Below are 12,475 nucleotides of genomic sequence, written 5' to 3'. Positions count from 1 at the left end.
AGTTTTTTCCTAAAATGATTGATGAAGTCTGAACAAAGCTCGCGGATGTAACCCAATATTTAACGAGTGTTTGCCATGTAGAGAGCGCCGTCTGGGGAAGGTTCATGCCGTAAGATGACTGAGTCACCACTGTCCTAACCCAACCTGTCTGTCTACCGGAGGGGCACAGGCTAGAATCTGGGGTTCCACGTGTGTCTAATCAGGCAGGATGGAGTCTGTGAAGGTGAAAGTGTGTGGGGGGGGTGGAGGTTGATCGTGTCCTGGGTGTGCCATGGGGGGTGGATACTGAAAATGGCTTTTATGACTAATTGAATAGGTGGAGAAGAGAATGGAGAGAACATTCAGGGGATTTGAAGGCAGGTAGTGACAAACGAAATAGGAAGTGTTGTTGAGAAATCAGTCGCAATCTCAGTAGGACTCCTAGCTAATGACTTGTAGGCCGTAAAGCATGTGCTGGAAGGAGAAGTGTTTGAGTTTTAAGCTTAGTGATGGGAGGGACAGAAGTGACAATATCGTGGGGAGGAAACGTGCTGATAGAAGGATCTTTGTGAAGGAAGTCTGAGGTATCAGCTGGAAGTTTGGGAAGTCGTGTTTCTAAAGGGACAGCAAATGTGAGCCTTGAAGCCCTCAGCGCCTTTTACGTGGGGTTTGGAAGAGAGATTGAATAACTGGGGATCATCCAAGGGTGATCTATGTCGGGGGAGGACAGGCTGAGGGCCAGGGATGTGAGGGCTGAGGAGACTGACGTTTAGAATGATGAACGATGACCCCGAGAGATCAGGGTAGGAACCTGAACTCCTCAGAAGGATGGGATAGGGTTTGGTTTCATGGTTTTCAGTTAAGGTTTGTTTCCTACTAGTTGTTTTCAGTTTAGGATTTGGCGTTTTCCTGGGTATTTTATCCAAAGGAAAAAAATCATTCATGTTAACTTCCACTTCTTTTAATGAATAGTCAGTGTACTAGAGTTGCTTATTCCAAAACCAAATTTTTCTTAAGCTCTTACGTTCAGACTCTCATCATTCTAGTTATAACTCTGGTACAGTTTAGCAATCACTTACAAGGGGACCTTCACAACTAACTTAATTAAGTTTCATTAAATATTTAAATAGCATTCATAAATTTAATATATTCATTTCTCGTTTTCAAGCTTTTCAGTGGTCTAACACGCTAAATGGTCATAAGTTCTGGAGAAATCTACTGAAATGTGAGACATTGAATTTATAGGGATGTGACCCTTTAGCTGTCGTGAACATTACAATATTGTTTTACAAACTGATAAATTTTTGCTTATATTTAAAATAACAAATCTGAATAGATTATCCAATCTTAAAGGAATACATAATAGAAAATATTCACAAATTATTTCTAAACACAAATATGTTAGTGCACTGGGTTTGGTTTTGGTTCATCATCTTTGTCCCTCACTTGAAACTTGGCTGATTTTAAAAACATTCAAACACCAAGGAGACAGTTGTGCCCCCCAAGGTCTGGTCTCCTTAGCAACCATTCCCTTTGCCTTCTTACAAGCTAGAAAGTGAAGTATGCAAAGTCTCAGCCCCTCCTGCAACCACAGGGGGCCACTGACACACTTCTGTCCACTGGGCCATATATATAGGCCTGTCTGCTTTATTATGGATAAAAAAGCAGTCGATTTTTGCTCATTGCCACAGTTAGTGAGACCTGCTAAGTATCACTGCTGCAGTGTATGTGATCCTTCCCATGCTCCCAAACCATTCCACGTGCCTTCTGTGGGCTAGTGGTACCGTCTCTGCGGGCCGCTGTCCTGTGTCTGTGGTCTAGCTGTACTATCTATAACAACTCTGGGAGGCAGATACAATCATCCTTCCATTTCACGGATGAAGAAACAGTAACAGAGAGGTCACTGTGTTGCCCAGAGTCACGCAGCCCGTAAGTGGGCAAAGTCAACAACTGAGACGCAGCTCTCCAATTTCAGAGTCACCTCCTCCCCTCCCTGTAGGCACCATTCCCCATCTTTCTTCCAGCAGGTGCCTGGAGCTCTCTGTTGTATCTGCCTCCGCCATCAGCTGATGGCGTGTTCACCCAGCCAGCGGCCCCTGTCTCCCCCGGAGACTAAGCGGTCCTTCGCCACCTGCCCTTTACACACCCACCTCACAGCCTCAGAACTTGTGTCCCATAGATGTTCAACAAATACTCCATGAATTGCTGACTTAAGGGCTATAAAACCACAAAAGTCACAGAGATAGACTTATTTGAAAAACACCTCAATATGTCAAATCTTGGAAATTTCAAAAGTAGACAGAAAAGTGACATTTTTACTTTGTAACGAGTGTCACATCGTGCGATGACCCCTGTGTAAGCTGCCGTCATGGACAGGGAGCTGAGAGGCCTCTCGCCACATCTGGGGAGGAAGGCCCTCCACCGTCGTGCCCTGTGTGCCTGTCCGTGAATGCCGGCGTCCTTATCCTAGTCTGTAAGTGTCTGGCTGTGGATGAAGAACCACGGCCACAATGCCCCTTTCAGCTCCGTGGTTTCCCTTGGAAGGGCTCAGTGTGACTGGGTGCTGGGCCCCCACGTAGAGCTGATGCCTGCCCTGTGATGGGAGAAAGCAGTGCCAGCGTCCCCGGGACCAGGATGTGGTCCACAGAAAACGGGCGTCCTTACCATGAGGAGTCACGTCGAGCTTGTGATGTAGGACGTTTATTTGCTTTGGAGGAAGGAATGTCAGAGTCCTGCAGGGCAACAGGACCAGAGGGACCGAGAGGTACGTGTAACATGCTGTGACGGCTGCTTGGCACAGTGCTGGGCCCTGGGACGGGCTGTGGTCTGTTGTCTCTAAGCTGACCCAGGAAAGTGGTGCCCTCGGTCGAGGCCAGAGCCTGGGAACCCGGAGCAGGAGACGATCCAGGGGTCCGCTCAGAAGAATCAGGCAAGGGAGGCAGCTGCGCCTTCTGCCCTTTCCGTTCCCGCTGGTCCCCAACAGATGGGGGGGAGGGGACTGCCCACAGCGAGGAGGGCGGCTGCTTCCCCGGGGCCAGAGGACACCCCGGGAATGGCCCCGCGGTGACCCAGGCAAGTCCACACACAAAATTAACCGTGACAGTAAATAGGAAACACTTAGGGGGAGTGGAACTGCTGTGTGGGACGCGGGAGCGGTCCAGCCCGGCCTCCCCGGGGCTCACAGGGACCCGGACTTCTCAGCTGCTCTGGGGGAGGGGCAGAGGCGACCTTGTCTCCGACTGGATCCCAGAGCTGCCCCTACGGAGCCCCCGAGTCCCTGGAGGGTGGACCCTGCCCTCGAGGGACCTGCTGCAGGTGCTCGCGCACTGCCTGGGGCTGGTTTCTCCTGGTAACGTGGGACGCAGACACCTCCAGGGTCCGGGCGGGGGCTGGGGCGGGCCGGGGTCAAGGGCGAGGTCAGGGCGGGGTCATGGGCCGGGTGGGGGTCAGGGTCAGGAGGGGGTCAAGGCAGGGGCGGAGGCAGGGTCAGGGTCACGGGCGGGGGCGGGGTCGGGAGCGGGGTCAGGGCCAGGTCAAGGGTGAGGTCAGGGGCGGGGTCATGGGCGGGGTGGGGTCGGGGTCAGGAGCAGGGTTGGGGCCAGGTCAAGGGCGAGGTCAGGGCGGGGTCGCGGGCGTGGCGGGCGGTGCAGGGGTTGGAGCCCCGGGCTACCTGCTGCCACCTGCATGTCGGGGCGTTGGGCCGCAGCAGCTGCCCCGACCGAGGCCGCCGGCCCGGCCCGCCCCGCCCGTTGTCCGGCCTCGCCCGCCGCGGCCTCCCGGTGGCACTTCCTGCGCGGAGTCCGCGGCCCTTCCCGACGCGGGCGGCGTCTCGGCCTTGGCCTTCGGGGGCTCCGCGCGGTAAGTCGCCGTGAGGACGCGTCCTGCGGGGCGGACCCGGCGGCCCCGGTGCATCCAAGGAGCTCTCGACCCGGGGCCGGAGGGGGCCGCTGTGCTCCCTCCCTCCCTCCCTCTCCTCCCGGGGCCGCCGTGCTCCCTCCCTCCCTCCTCCCCGAGGCCGCCGTGCTCCCTCCTTCCTCCCGGGGCCGCCGTGCTCCCTCCTTCCTCCCGGGGCCGCCGTGCTCCCTCCCTCTCCTCCCGGGGCCGCCGTGCTCCCTCCCTCTCCTCCCGGGGCCGCCGTGCTCCCTCCCTCTCCTCCCCGAGGCCGCCGTGCTCCCTCCCTCTCCTCCCGGGGCCGCCGTGCTCCCTCCCTCCCTCCTCCCCGAGGCCGCCGTGCTCCCTCCTTCCTCCCGGGGCCGCCGTGCTCCCTCCCTCCTCCCGGGGCCGTCGTGCTCCCTCCCTCTCCTCCCGAGGCCGCCGTGCTCCCTCCCTCTCCTCCCGAGGCCGCCGTGCTCCCTCCCTCTCCTCCCGGGGCCGCCGTGCTCCCTCCCTCCCTCCTCCCCGAGGCCGCCGTGCTCCCTCCTTCCTCCCGGGGCCGCCGTGCTCCCTCCCTCCTCCCGGGGCCGTCGTGCTCCCTCCCTCTCCTCCCGGGGCCGCCGTGCTCCCTCCCTCCCTCCTCCCCGAGGCCGCCGTGCTCCCTCCTTCCTCCCGGGGCCGCCGTGCTCCCTCCCTCCTCCCGGGGCCGTCGTGCTCCCTCCCTCTCCTCCCGGGGCCGCCGTGCTCCCTCCCTCCCTCCTCCCCGAGGCCGCCGTGCTCCCTCCTTCCTCCCGGGGCCGCCGTGCTCCCTCCTTCCTCCCGGGGCCGCCGTGCTCCCTCCCTCTCCTCCCGGGGCCGCCGTGCTCCCTCCCTCTCCTCCCGGGGCCGCCGTGCTCCCTCCCTCTCCTCCCGGGGCCGCCGTGCTCCCTCCCTCTCCTCCCGGGGCCGCCGTGCTCCCTCCCTCCCTCCTCCCCGAGGCCGCCGTGCTCCCTCCTTCCTCCCGGGGCCGCCGTGCTCCCTCCTTCCTCCCGGGGCCGCCGTGCTCCCTCCCTCTCCTCCCGGGGCCGCCGTGCTCCCTCCCTCTCCTCCCGGGGCCGCCGTGCTCCCTCCCTCTCCTCCCGAGGCCGCCGTGCTCCCTCCCTCTCCTCCCGGGGCCGCCGTGCTCCCTCCCTCCCTCCTCCCCGAGGCCGCCGTGCTCCCTCCTTCCTCCCGGGGCCGCCGTGCTCCCTCCCTCCTCCCGGGGCCGTCGTGCTCCCTCCCTCTCCTCCCGGGGCCGCCGTGCTCCCTCCCTCCCTCCTCCCCGAGGCCGCCGTGCTCCCTCCTTCCTCCCGGGCCGCCGTGCTCCCTCCTTCCTCCCGGGGCCGCCGTGCTCCCTCCCTCTCCTCCCGGGGCCGCCGTGCTCCCTCCCTCTCCTCCCGGGGCCGCCGTGCTCCCTCCCTCTCCTCCCGGGGCCGCCGTGCTCCCTCCCTCTCCTCCCGGGGCCGCCGTGCTCCCTCCCTCCCTCCTCCCCGAGGCCGCCGTGCTCCCTCCTTCCTCCCGGGGCCGCCGTGCTCCCTCCTTCCTCCCGGGGCCGCCGTGCTCCCTCCCTCTCCTCCCGGGGCCGCCGTGCTCCCTCCCTCTCCTCCCGGGGCCGCCGTGCTCCCTCCCTCTCCTCCCCGAGGCCGCCGTGCTCCCTCCCTCTCCTCCCGGGGCCGCCGTGCTCCCTCCCTCCCTCCTCCCCGAGGCCGCCGTGCTCCCTCCTTCCTCCCGGGGCCGCCGTGCTCCCTCCCTCCTCCCGGGGCCGTCGTGCTCCCTCCCTCTCCTCCCGGGGCCGCCGTGCTCCCTCCCTCCCTCCTCCCCGAGGCCGCCGTGCTCCCTCCTTCCTCCCGGGGCCGCCGTGCTCCCTCCTTCCTCCCGGGGCCGCCGTGCTCCCTCCCTCTCCTCCCGGGGCCGCCGTGCTCCCTCCCTCTCCTCCCGGGGCCGCCGTGCTCCCTCCCTCTCCTCCCGGGGCCGCCGTGCTCCCTCCCTCTCCTCCCGGGGCCGCCGTGCTCCCTCCCTCCCTCCTCCCCGAGGCCGCCGTGCTCCCTCCTTCCTCCCGGGGCCGCCGTGCTCCCTCCTTCCTCCCGGGGCCGCCGTGCTCCCTCCCTCTCCTCCCGGGGCCGCCGTGCTCCCTCCCTCTCCTCCCGGGGCCGCCGTGCTCCCTCCCTCTCCTCCCCGAGGCCGCCGTGCTCCCTCCCTCTCCTCCCGGGGCCGCCGTGCTCCCTCCCTCCCTCCTCCCCGAGGCCGCCGTGCTCCCTCCTTCCTCCCGGGGCCGCCGTGCTCCCTCCCTCCTCCCGGGGCCGTCGTGCTCCCTCCCTCTCCTCCCGAGGCCGCCGTGCTCCCTCCCTCTCCTCCCGAGGCCGCCGTGCTCCCTCCCTCTCCTCCCGGGGCCGCCGTGCTCCCTCCCTCCCTCCTCCCCGAGGCCGCCGTGCTCCCTCCTTCCTCCCGGGGCCGCCGTGCTCCCTCCCTCCTCCCGGGGCCGTCGTGCTCCCTCCCTCTCCTCCCGGGGCCGCCGTGCTCCCTCCCTCCCTCCTCCCCGAGGCCGCCGTGCTCCCTCCTTCCTCCCGGGGCCGCCGTGCTCCCTCCCTCCTCCCGGGGCCGTCGTGCTCCCTCCCTCTCCTCCCGGGGCCGCCGTGCTCCCTCCCTCCCTCCTCCCCGAGGCCGCCGTGCTCCCTCCTTCCTCCCGGGGCCGCCGTGCTCCCTCCTTCCTCCCGGGGCCGCCGTGCTCCCTCCCTCTCCTCCCGGGGCCGCCGTGCTCCCTCCCTCTCCTCCCGGGGCCGCCGTGCTCCCTCCCTCTCCTCCCCGAGGCCGCCGTGCTCCCTCCCTCTCCTCCCGAGGCCGCCGTGCTCCCTCCCTCCTCCTGGGGCCTCCGTGCTCCCTCCCTCTCCTCCCCGAGGCCGCCGTGCTCCCTCCCTCTCCTCCCGAGGCCGCCGTGCTCCCTCCCTCTCCTCCCCGGGGCCGCCGTGCTCCCTCCCCCTCCTCCCGAGGCCGCCGTGCTCCCTCCCTCTCCTCCCCGGGGCCGCCGTGCTCCCTCCCTCTCCTCCCGAGGCCGCCGTGCTCCCTCCCTCTCCTCCCCGGGGCCGTCGTGCTCCCTCCCTCTCCTCCCCGGGGCCGCCGTGCTCCCTCCCTCTCCTCCCCGAGGCCGCCGTGCTCCCTCCCTCTCCTCCCGAGGCCGCCGTGCTCCCTCCCTCTCCTCCCCGGGGCCGCCGTGCTCCCTCCCCCTCCTCCCGAGGCCGCCGTGCTCCCTCCCTCTCCTCCCGGGGCCGCCGTGCTCCCTCCCTCTCCTCCCGAGGCCGCCGTGCTCCCTCCCTCTCCTCCCCGGGGCCGTCGTGCTCCCTCCCTCTCCTCCCCGGGGCCGCCGTGCTCCCTCCCTCTCCTCCCCGAGGCCGCCGTGCTCCCTCCCTCTCCTCCCGAGGCCGCCGTGCTCCCTCCCTCTCCTCCCCGGGGCCGCCGTGCTCCCTCCCCCTCCTCCCGAGGCCGCCGTGCTCCCTCCCTCTCCTCCCCGGGGCCGCCGTGCTCCCTCCCTCTCCTCCCGAGGCCGCCGTGCTCCCTCCCTCTCCTCCCCGGGGCCGCCGTGCTCCCTCCCCCTCCTCCCGAGGCCGCCGTGCTCCCTCCCTCTCCTCCCCGGGGCCGCCGTGCTCCCTCCCTCTCCTCCCGAGGGCCGCCGTGCTCCCTCCCTCTCCTCCCCGGGGCCGTCGTGCTCCCTCCCTCTCCTCCCCGGGGCCGCCGTGCTCCCTCCCTCTCCTCCCCGAGGCCGCCGTGCTCCCTCCCTCTCCTCCCGAGGCCGCCGTGCTCCCTCCCTCTCCTCCCCGGGGCCGCCGTGCTCCCTCCCCCTCCTCCCGAGGCCGCCGTGCTCCCTCCCTCCCTCCTCCCGGGCCCGCCGTGCTCGCGTCCTTCTGCTTTCAAACAGTCGTGGTTTTCAACTTGGTTCAGAGATTCCTGTGGGTTCACCTGAGCGCGCGAGCGGAGCCCACGCCCAGGGAGAAGCCCCTCCCGCCGACACGGCCCCGCGCCCGCCCCGGCCGGGCCCCGCACCCTGACCTGCACCCTGACCTGCACCTGACCCGAGGCCCGGCCCACGTGGCCCGCCGAGCCCCCGCCCCTCCCGCACTCGTGTGCTGTTCCGTTTCCTAAGCCGCTTGCTCCCAAGGCTCACGCAGCAAAGGCCACCGCCGCCGTGAAGACTGTTACATAGAAAATAGAATCTTAAAAATATTGATGTATGTATTAGAGAGACAGAGAGGGAATGAGCAGGGCCGGGGGAGGGGGAGACGCAGACCCTCACGGAGCGGGGAGCACGACCCAGGGCTCGATCCCAGGCCCCCCGGAAGCATGACTTGAGGCGAAGGCAGATGCTTAAGCCGGTGAGCCAGGCGCCCCCAGAAAATAGTCTTATAGTCGGAAATACAGTGTTAATTGGTGCTCTTGCTTGTTGGACTTTCACAGTTATGCAGACACTTTAAATTCTGGCGTATAGTTTTAATTTTGGTAATAGCTCTGCGTGATATTAAAGGTAAGACCCACTTTGGTTCACTTTGTGGGCGATTTACCCTTCAGATCGTTGTGAGTGTTTTGAGTGTATAATTGCAACTTTCTCACATGAATTTTCAACTTTGAAAAGAATTTTTCTTTCCAGAAGTTGTAGATCGACAGTCATGGTGAAATTATGTAAATGCAGGAAGTCATTCTTTGGCATTCACTATATTTTGTGGAAGATTTAAAGCTCCTTCCTCGCTTCTTTTTTTTTTTTTCTTTTCCCAGAAAACGCTGCTCTTGGGTGAAAAAAGAATCACAGAGCACAACTTTTTAAAATACATCTGGCTCTGTGCAGTGATTATTAACTCATGTGTTCTCAGGGGCATGAGGCAGAAAAGGGAGAAAGATACGTACAGTCCAGTTAAGTTTCATAAGAAAAATGGAGCCACTCTTAGGGGTTACAACACTGTTTATACACGTTGAACAGGAAAAAAAAATTTTTTTTCCCTGAAAACACCCACAGCTCAGCTAGAATAAGATTTCCTCGCGACTGTAATGTGAATCCAGTGAACGCGCGGGGGCTCCGTGGTCAGAGAACAGAGGCCCAGGCCCCGGCCTCATGGAGGTTACGAGTAGCTTGGAATCAGCCGGAGGTAATGCTTTTAGTGATGCCAGAGTGGGCGGCACGTGGGCACAAGCCCAGAGTCCTGGAGAAGACGAGTGAGCTAGTGATTGTGCACTAGATTGATTAAATCTGTTTCTGACTCAGCCACTTACTGCAGTTTTAAGAAGTGTTTTCATCCAAAATTACTTGATGAGATTACTTATATGGGAGATTATATACGTATACACACTCCTTCATCAGAAACACCAACGGTTTTGTCTTTAATAAATCAAAATCTGAGACGCAGTGTTTTCCCTATGATGGTGGTGGAGAATATACATCTTGATTTTGAAGTCTTTTAGACATTTTAAAATATGGAGTACGGATAAAAGAGCAAACCCATCTCTACAAAGTGGACCCTAAAACTCCTTGAAGCCAGTGAATTACAGAATTACAGAATTTGGCTGATGAAAGTTGTACCGCTGTTTTTAAAAACAGGTGTCAGAAGTTGCAAAGTCCCCCCACCCGGAAAGACAGCTGGGTGAAGGAAAAGACTCTGTGCACTTCACTGATGGCTGTGCCGTTCCCTCCCCAGCCCTGGAACAGTGTCCAGCACAATTTGTATTCAGTAAATACCTGCAACGGGCATGAATGAGTGATAAGGCCGAGTAGCAAAGTGAATCCATGAATGAAGTTGGTCTAGTAGAGTCTCGGGTGACCTGCACTCTGGATAGATGAGACCACGTTGTAATTATAGTTATCATTCAATAATTGTAATTATCATTGGAATCGTTTGTTTTTATGGCTTCTTCCCTGGTATTTGAGAGCCAGCATCCTTAAACATTTTATTTATTTTTTATTATTTTTATTTATTTATTTTTTAAAGACTTTATTTATTTATTCATAGAGACAGACAGAGAGAGAGAGAGAGAGAGGTAGAGGGAGAAGCAGGCATCATACAGAGAGCCTGACGTGGGACTTGATCCAGGGCCTCCAGGATCACGCCCTGGGCTGTAGGCGGCGCTAAACCACTGCGCCACGGGGGCTGCCCCTTAAACATTTTAAATCAGGGACGCCTAGGAGGCTCAGCAGTTGAGCATCTGCCTTCCACTCAGGTCGTGACCCCAGCGTCCTGGGATCGAGTCCCACATCAGGTCCCCACAGGGAGCCTGCTTCTCCCTCTGTGTCTCTGCCTCTCTCTGTCTCTTGTAAATAAATAAATAAAATATTTTTTTAAGAATTAAAGCATTTCATTTGATCCAGGGCCAGTGTATCTTATATACACTATGACATTGAATTTCCCACAGTTTGTTGAACAAAATTCAAAGTGTTATCAGGTGAGTCTGAACTGATGTATTTCTCCACAGCTCCCATTTCTGTGGGTCGTTGCTGAATGGCCTAAATGTTTAGTTACAAGGATTTAATTATGTGGAACTGTGGCTCAAAGGGCACATATGTTCTCCGTAAACCATGTTCGCAGAATACAGTGAATGGGTGAGTGATAAACCTGCGTAGCAAAGCCTTTGTTGCTAGCTAATATGCTATCAACACCTCGTGTGTTCGTGAGCACGTTGGAAATACAGTAGCTCGCTCAAACACGTTCTCGGGCCTCTTCCATGTCAGGCATTCTCTGGGCACGGGAGAGTAAGCAAGTCTGAACCCTTCCTGCTGGGGGACGTTAGCTTCTAGGGAGCAGGGAGAGGCAATGAACAAATCTCAAAATGAACTAATACAATAGTAATCAGTCATGATGCCCTGAAGTAAGAGTGATCAAGACAATCACGGTGATGTTACTCGGCCAAGGTTCTCAGGGAAGCCAGGGAGTTAGCCTTGCAAATGCCTGGAAAAAAAGTGTTTCAGGCAAAGGGAAACCAACGCAAAAGCTCCTGAGATGATAGGAACATGCGTCGGGTGTTTACGAGACAGGGGGAGGGCCCTGTGTTTGAAACACAGTGGGCAGCGGGGGGCGGTCCCGGGTGAGCCAGAGTCACGGGGGGCGGGCTCCACGGGCCACGTGGTTAGCACCCTGGCCTTCCTTGTAAGTGCGATGCGAATCCACGGGAGGGCCTAGAGCCCGGGGAGCTTGGCCAGGTGTGTGCTACTAAACAGTCCGGTGGCTGCTGGGGAGGGTGGACTGTCAGGGGCAAGAGTAGAAGCAGGGGAAAGAGCAGAGACTCGGTTTCCCAGGTGGGGGACAATGATGACTTGAGCTGGGATCTTGGCGGCCAGATGGCGAGAAGTGGTCCGATGTGAGAACCTGCTAGAGTCAGAGCCTCGGGCATACATGCGGCATGGGCTGTAGAGGGTGGCAGGAAGACACTAGTCAAGGGTGACCCCTAAGTGTTTGGCCCTAACAACTGGGGGTGTGGGGTGCTAGTGCCATTTAATGAGCTGAGGAGCAGCAGGGCAGAGCAGGCCCGCCAAGCATAAAATGAGCGGCTTTGCTTCAGGACCTGTCGACTTTGAGAGGCTTTCAGACGTCCAAGTGGAGATGCCAGTAGGCAGCTGGACTCTGAATCCGGAGCGCGGGGGACATCGGGGCTGGAGATGCACAATTCAGTCCCAGCCACATAGAGATGGTATTTCAGACCATGGACTTAGGTGAGATTACGTGAAGATGGTTCTCCTCAAAATATCTCTGATCTCTGCCAAAGAGCCTTTGCGTTTTGTTTTTGTTTCTCATTTGTGCTGGACTAATCCTTTGTTAAAGTCCGTGAGTGTAAGGGGAAGTGAAGTTAAGGGAGAAGTACGATAAAGACACACGACGTAGAAGTGCTACATTTTTGTTTTATTCTGTTGCTGTTACGTGGAACGGACGTGGAACCGTTCTGTCAAACTGCTCTAGGAGTTTCTAAACGCTTGCTCTGGCTCTCTGTACCGACACTGCGGTGGGCTGACGTCTGCAGACAGCACGTGTCGGTGGATCGTGGTGGTGACGGCACCAAGGGGGCATCGGTGGAGGCAGCGAAGGAGCCCTGGGCCTCCAGCTGTAGCCCTGAGCCGAAGCAGAAGGAGCGAATCATCAGACTTAGAATTCAGACGAAGATGTTTCAGGAAGAAAGGAGGCAAATGGCATAAGCAAAATTGATGGTCCTAGGCCCCAACTGTAATGATCAAATAGGCCAGCATGGGTGCAAAGATCCTATTTGGCTTTTACTTTTTCCTTCCCTCACAAGGTTTCATGAGGATACTGTTCTTCCAGTCTTGAGCTTGTCTGTGCGTGGCCTGTTCTAAGATGGCTTGGGAACAAGCCTGGAGAAGTTCCAAAAGACAGCAATAGGATCACCAGGTTAGAGTGAGATCAGTTTTAAACATCTTCTTCCCTAAAAACATAAGCCAAGTGACCTCACTCTTAGATTGGCCATTAAAGTCATTTTGAAACCAACCTTTAGTATTTGTTTGGGATTTCCTTCTTTACTATCAGCGGTAGTATTTTTTAGCCAACACATTCTCTGCATGAGGCCAGCAGAGTGGAAGTACTCTTGATTTCTCAGCAAAGATTGTGTTTTCAGGCAGAGGGATTAG

The 12,475-nt window shown here is 59.4% G+C and overlaps 1 protein-coding gene across 3 annotated transcripts in view; it reads left to right on the top strand.

The window, feature by feature from the left end:
* Window positions 1–12,475, top strand: part of FBXL7 (F-box and leucine rich repeat protein 7) — a 352,858-nt gene that overhangs the window by 188,564 nt on the left and 151,819 nt on the right. The window lies entirely within an intron of this gene.

Source organism: Canis lupus, chromosome 4, assembly GCF_003254725.2.
Source record: "Canis lupus dingo isolate Sandy chromosome 4, ASM325472v2, whole genome shotgun sequence".
Classification (NCBI taxonomy): Eukaryota; Metazoa; Chordata; class Mammalia; order Carnivora; family Canidae; genus Canis; species Canis lupus.
This window is presented reverse-complemented; position numbering and strand designations above follow the sequence as displayed.